General features: G+C 45.2%; 1 protein-coding gene across 9 annotated transcripts in view; it reads left to right on the top strand.

Moving 5' to 3' along the window:
- The window catches only part of MPP3 (MAGUK p55 scaffold protein 3), a 111,553-nt gene that overhangs the window by 40,067 nt on the left and 64,862 nt on the right, over positions 1–6,624 (top strand). Inside the window, exon 1 of one of the 9 annotated variants that reach the window (XM_073325894.1) lies at positions 5,500–5,787. The exons of 7 other annotated variants lie outside the window; for them this stretch is intronic. The gene's annotated coding sequence lies outside the window, so the exon portion shown is untranslated. Of the gene's footprint in view, positions 1–5,499; positions 5,788–6,624 lie in introns of those variants that run through there. One more of the 9 variants, XM_073325897.1, reaches the window with a different exon arrangement.

Here is a 6,624-nt window from a genome sequence, read left to right as displayed (position 1 = left end):
GAACTCAGCAGGTTTTGTCAAATGACATTCCTAGCAGAGGGGGAGTGTTTACATTCTGTCACCAGGTCCTCCTCCCTTCTCCAATGAATAATTATTTATACACTGCGGAACAGTTCCAACAGGAAGGAATGAGAGAAACCCACCCTAGAATACATTATAGCGGTCATTCTCCTAGACTCTAGGAGACCTGGCTCCAAATCAGTGCTCCACATCAAGCAGAGATAGAATTTGGACCTCGGTCTCCCACATGCCAGGTGATGCTCTAACGCTGGGTTACTGGGTTGGGGGGGCGCAGCAGTATAATCACCACCTGTCTTTTCACCAGCGTGGGGAACACCTCGTTTGTGAATCCTGCTGAGGCTGAGACAGGAGACCGGCATGGCGCACTTTCTCTTCATGCACTGCAGGTGTCAGCATCAAGGGATGTTAATCTGGTACTGTTTTGTCAGAACTTCACATTAACGGAAATAGTATGCACAAACAAGTCTCTGTTTTATTACTACAGCCACTAGCATTATTGTAACACGTGCCAGTGGTGCCAGACGCCTATCCTACATTAGAAATACATCCGGTTTCCACAAAGAGAACAGCCTCTGTCCCGTTCTCCCTAATAACGGCAGTTCTCTGAGCTGGATCTAATCCAGGGGAGTCCCATTGCCTAGAAAGAAAAGGAGTACTTGTGGCACCTTAGAGACTAACCAATTTATTTGAGCATAAGCTTTTGTGAGCTACATCGGATGGTTAGTCTCTAAGGTGCCACAAGTCCTCCTTTTCTTTTTGCGAATACAGACTAACACGGCTGTTACTCTGAAACCTGCCATTGCCTAGAGACATTTCTCTTCTGCTAGGGGAAAGCGTGCAACAAACTATCTAATAGGCACAGAACACATTTCCTAATTACTGTTCTGTTGCCCGTCAGTCAATCTATTCCTGAAGTCTTAAAAGGGATGGATATAACCAGGAATTCCCGTTGGTGGCTTTTATTTGAGGAGTGGGAAAGGCATCTCTATGAAGTGAGCTGTAGCTCACGAGAGCTTATGCTCAAATTTGTTAGTCTCTAAAGTGCCACAAGTACTCCTTTTCTTTTTAGTAAGAAAGTTATTTTAGTTCTACCCTAATTAACAGCGGATGCAAACCCAACACATTTAAACATTATGTACCTAGAATAGTGTTGACAGATGCAGTAGCCTTGAAGGTATGTTTCAAACTACTTAAGAATATTGACATATTTAGCAAAAGATTTTACTTACATACAAGCACGAGCGTGGGTTCTTTGACAGAGGGTGGGTTCGTGAGGAATTAAAGGGATAATAACACTTAAAGATAGTGAACCATAGACTTGTTTGATGATTGGTTACTAATTGCCGTACAACCAAGAGAGTGTCAGATGCTCCATTTAAAGACTTTGTTCAGTGGTATCCAATCTATTCAATGATGGGATAACTTGTGACTCTAGAAAATCGGTATTCAGTTGTGAACTGCAATTGGCCTCCCAGAGCTGCACCTTGTGATTTTTAAGCCTGAAGGGTTTAAATCAGCTCCAGCATGGTCTCCCCCGTCTCTTGTAGCAGCTTTAGGAGCTCTCAGCTGCAGCTATCAGTTCTTTCCAGGCTGCTCAGCAGCGCTCTACTGGCCACCTAGGGCATTTCAAGGTAGGGAGGAGAGTAGCTCTAGTCTAGTTACACCATTTCCTGGTTCCTTGCTGAGCTGTAAGAACTTCAGGTAAAGCAGGATGAGTGCTTGACTGGCTCTCCCTGAGCCTAGAAGACCTCCTAGCAAAAGACTCCTCATCCTCTTCTGCACAGCCCTGCAGGGTAACCCAGCAGAGGATAACTAACCACCATTTTACAGCTCCCAGTTCTCTGGCTCAGTCCAACTTAGAGTTGCCTCCAGACTACTCTGACATGAGCCAGCTAGCTATCAGTCCCTTGGTACCATACACTAGTCAAGGAGAACTGGAAGCATTACACTCTAGCTGTTTTATTTATGGCCCCCTCCAATATGCTCCTTGTATTGGAAGCCCTAGAGATGTAGGGGTCAGCTATGATGGTTGTATGTCCACCAAAGACTCCTCAGCAGATTTCCAGATGATTATTTGTATCTTGTGAGAGGAGTAAAAAAGGACAAAAAAAATCTGGCTTTGCTGATTATGGTCCTTTGTCAGTGGACAAGTTATGGGCAGTCTGCCCGTTAGAACTGGTCCAGGAGCACAACTAAGAGTTATAGTCAGGAGTCAGAAACCAAAGCCTAATCTGAAGAGTTAACCAGTCTCACAGGAGACATAGCCAAAGGTCCAAGCCAGGAGTCAGAAACAAAAGCCTAAGCCAAAAGGTTACCTGCAGCCATAGACAGAAGGTGGAGGCACAATCTGAGCCAGACATCAGGAAGGAGCGGGGGGATAGAGACAGTACTATAGAAGAAAAAAGACCAAGCACAGCTGCAGTTTTGAATGTATTAAGCAATCACTAGACTGTGGCTGCTACTGAGTTTAAAGTATCAATCTGCAGACTCCTGCAGCCAATCAGGTGGTGCAATAAATCAGACCGCTTCTATCAGGGCCAGCTGCACTTATTGGGTTGTCAGGAGGCTAGCTTTACTGCAGGCTGGCCCCTGATACCCTTTGACCTTTCCAGGCTGAAAGATTGGCCACCACTGCTTTAAATCACAGTAGTCTTTATAACAGAAGCAACCAAATTGAAGATGCGGCATAAGGCCTTTTACTGGTTTGGTTTTATAGGTAGGTTTCCTCCTAGGAACTGAAATTCTTAATTTTCCTCTCCATTTGGAGGACTATGGAGGATTGGAGCACTTTCCAGAAAGCTACCATTTCTTTTTAGTAAAAGGAAAACCCACTATTTACTCTCAGATGAAGAAGGATATTTATGGAAGACTAAATGGCCTATTAAAGGGAAGCCAGCTTATCTCATATGGTGGAGTTTCCCTATTTATGTATGGAAATAGACTGTTACACTGAGTGATGGGATCACAGAAACAATGTCAGACTTATTTATTGTAATAAAGCCAGAACTAATTAATGGAACGATCTTTTGTCCCTTCAATTTCTTTAAGTTGTTGAGCTACTTTATTGTGAAAGTGTGCTGACCACATAAAACATTCTAAGTCTTTGTGAATCTTGTTGACCGGTGGCTTATTTTACATCTACCCAGACCTCAACAATATACATTAACAAGAGCCACTTTAGAATGATGCCAAATATCATCCAGACATGAATGACTGATAGCTATAGGAAATTATGTCCTTAAAGTCTTTAAAACAAATATACAAAAACAAGGGTGGAAAAAGTGCAAGCCACGTAGTATTGCAAGAAGTTCAAATTGGATAACCTTCCCAAATCTCTTTAAAAACTAATAAATCAGGGCCAAAATTTTGTTTGCTTTTCTCTCACCAGTAGTCCCATGAACTTTATTGGGTCTCCTTATCTGGATAAGGCAAACAGGATTTTGCCCATGGTATTTTTAAATGGTTTAAATAGTAAAACTATGTAAAGAGGAAAACAAGTATAATGGCAGAGTCCTTCACGCATAGAACACGGCCCGAAATACTCAGGTATCTTGAATATTTCAAAGGAGCAAATAGCTATCCTATCTATATTACCTCAACAGAAAATCATTCCCCTGAACTCAGACTAAATTTTGGAAAGAGTGAGACTAGATTTTGCAGCCAGGGATGAGAGGAACAAACATGGCTTTGTCACATTTCCACCTCCAGGATTCTGGGCTGGCTCATGAGTTGATGCAGTTCCAAATTTAAATAAGAACAGCCCTGGAGACTTCTCTAACATCGTGACTCTCCATACCCAGAGAAGCAGGCAGCCAGTGTGAGTTCCCCACCTTTCCAGGGGCAGTAGGGCTCAGGCTTCAGACTTCAGCCCTGGGGTGGTGGGTGGCAGGCTCCAACCGTGGGGCTTTGGGCTCTGATCCTGAGCTCACCTGCTCCCCCCCCCGCCCCCATTGCCCTGGTGCCTGCTGCCTCCCTATGCACCTCTCCATCCAGGCCTTAGTTTGTCCCCTGCTTGCTGGGGCTGAGTAAGTCTGCTGTGAAAAGCAATATTTGTATGTTTGTTAATATAACTTTTTACTGCCTTCCAGCTAGCTAGTAAGTCTGCTGTGAAAAGTGATATTAACAAACATACAAATATCAGTTTTCACAGCAGCAGACTTACTAGCTAGTGTGTCTTTAAAAAAGCAACCAACAAGCAAAAGAAACAACAAAAAAGACAAGAACATGCAAAGCAGTTTATTTTGTTTCTATTCTGTTTAGGTCCAGTAAAGAATAGAGACAACTGTAATTATTTTTATTATTGAGTCTGCAAACAAACAAACCAAAAAAAGCCCTACATAAATTACAATGATTTGGACATGTACATGTGCAGATTTATTTGTTTTTCCTAAAGTTAATTAAGTATTTTAGGAAAAATTGTCAGAGAGACGACCAGCAAGAGTTGGTGGTTGCACTCTAAGGCCACCAAAACATTTCTTGTGACAACCCCTGCTTTAGGAGATGCACAAGTTCCACAGCTGCATAAGCCATGTAAACATGTATGGTACAGCCTTTCTTTGCTTAGAATGAAATTCATTCCTGTTTTCTCCCCTCACATACAGCTAAAAACTCTAGTTCAAGCCCTCATCATCTCATATCTTGACTGCTGAAACTTTTTCCTTTTTGGTGTTGCCAGATGGAGTCAGTTTTCCCTCAAGCCCTTTAATATATTCTGCCATGGGAATAGCTCCCAGTAAAAATCCAGAAAGCCACTATATCTTCTTTTAAATCCCTCCTTAAAATTTTGCTGTGATATCTCCAATATAGGTGACAATGGCTAAGCCGTGATATGCCATAACTGCTTCCTATTGCACCAAATAACATTGTTTCACTATTACCTTGTCCTCCCAACTCATCTGTTTGAATTTCTCCACCTGTTATTTCTTGTCATATTATACAAATTATAAATTGTTGGAGCAAGAACTCTTGTGTGTGCATAGCATCCAAAACAATGGAACTTTGCTCCCTGAATGAGGCTTCTAAAGTGTTACTGCAACAAACATAATTTTAAAAGTCAAATTTTTCTAATGGTAAAAGTGCATGTAGTCTTCATTCATGTTTTCCATAGTCACCTTCAGAAAGAGCCTAGGCTTGGAAAATTTCCTGCAGAAAGCTGAATGTTTTGGGAAGTTTTGGACCACCAAACAATTCAAAGGGAAAACCAGAGAGAAATATAAACATTATTATGATCCCATTGTACCCCAGGAGCTCCACGCTGAAGGGATCACTTGTATCTGAACATTGAATAGATTGAAAGCCTGCATTGTTAATGGCCCAAATTCACCATGGCTACAAGAGGTGAAAGCAGGGTGTAGTTCTCCCACAAGCCCAGGTTCTTAGCCCTATTTCCCTGGGGAAGGGAGGCGGCGGGTTCCGTGCCCGCCGGATGGCGCTGTAGGCTGGCACCATTTCCTAGGAACCCCAGGGCATGCCCTGATGCCGCACATCTGGGCGGGGCTGGCGCCCCCTTCTCCCCCGCTGAGGATGGTGTTCTCCTTTAGTCCGCGCAGCCACACAAAGGGACGGGGGGAGGCAGCCCCCCCGGAGAAAGGGGATGCGATGGAGGCGGTGCGTGCAGCTCCGGTGCTCTAGGGGCGCATGAGCGAGGCGCGCACTGGGCTAGAGGGGCGCAGACACGGGGGATCTGCTCCTCTCGCCACAGGAGGCAGCCCGCCGCCTCAGCACTGAGTTTCGGCCCCCGGCGGCAGGCAGCTCAGGGCCCCGCAGGTAACAACCCCGGGCGGTTGCATGTCCCTGTGGCCGCGGCAGTAGCGCGCTCCGCTCCACGAGTCTCCAGCAAAGACATCGGGGGAGGAAATTCCGTTGTAGCAGCAGGCGGGGTGCTGGCCGGGCCCTGCCTATGCCCCGCTCGGGGAGGCTGGCCCCCGCTTGGCCCTCGCTCCACCTGCAAGCTCCGGATGCTGCAGGGGCAGACTCCGGGGAGCTCGGTGGGAGGATGGGCACATGGCGCTGGAGGCGGGGGGCGGACCTGGACCTGTACCTGAGCGATTGCACAGAGGTGCTCTGGCTTCTCGCTGGGGGAGGGTTGTGAGGGTTCTTGCCTATGCCACGTCTTGGGGGCATTTCTGCTGCCTCAGGGCAGCAGCATGACATTGGGCCAGGCGAGGCCAGTGCATAGCTCATGCTCAAGCAAATTGGTAAGCAGGGTCTGGTATGAATGCATCGAGCATCTCTCTGTACAGAGGGCCAACTTCATCTGCCCAAAGAGCTGAGGAATTCAGCAAGTGAAAACAAAGATGGAGCGTCCAGGGCAAGTGGGCTGGATTTTTTACTCTTGTTTATTTTAAACCAGCCTGTGGACATCCTCAGCTACAAAGAGGCAGCAGAAATGTGTTTGTGCTGAGATGAAAGAAAAGAATTAGCAATACCAGTCCTTTTAATTCATAATCCGGTTTCCACAGAGACTGCAAGAGGCTGAGCTAATTGAAATATAATTGAAGGTTTAAAATTATAGTGGGTGCCTGCATTAAGGAGAAATTATTTAGATTATGCTAAAAATAAACGGAGCAGTTCAGGTTAGTGTTATCAGAAGATCTTAAAGAT

This window comes from Lepidochelys kempii, chromosome 27, assembly GCF_965140265.1.
Source record: "Lepidochelys kempii isolate rLepKem1 chromosome 27, rLepKem1.hap2, whole genome shotgun sequence".
NCBI classification, from domain to species: Eukaryota; Metazoa; Chordata; order Testudines; family Cheloniidae; genus Lepidochelys; species Lepidochelys kempii.
The sequence above is the reverse complement of the archived record's forward strand: the minus strand, read 5'-3'. Positions and strand labels throughout refer to the sequence as shown.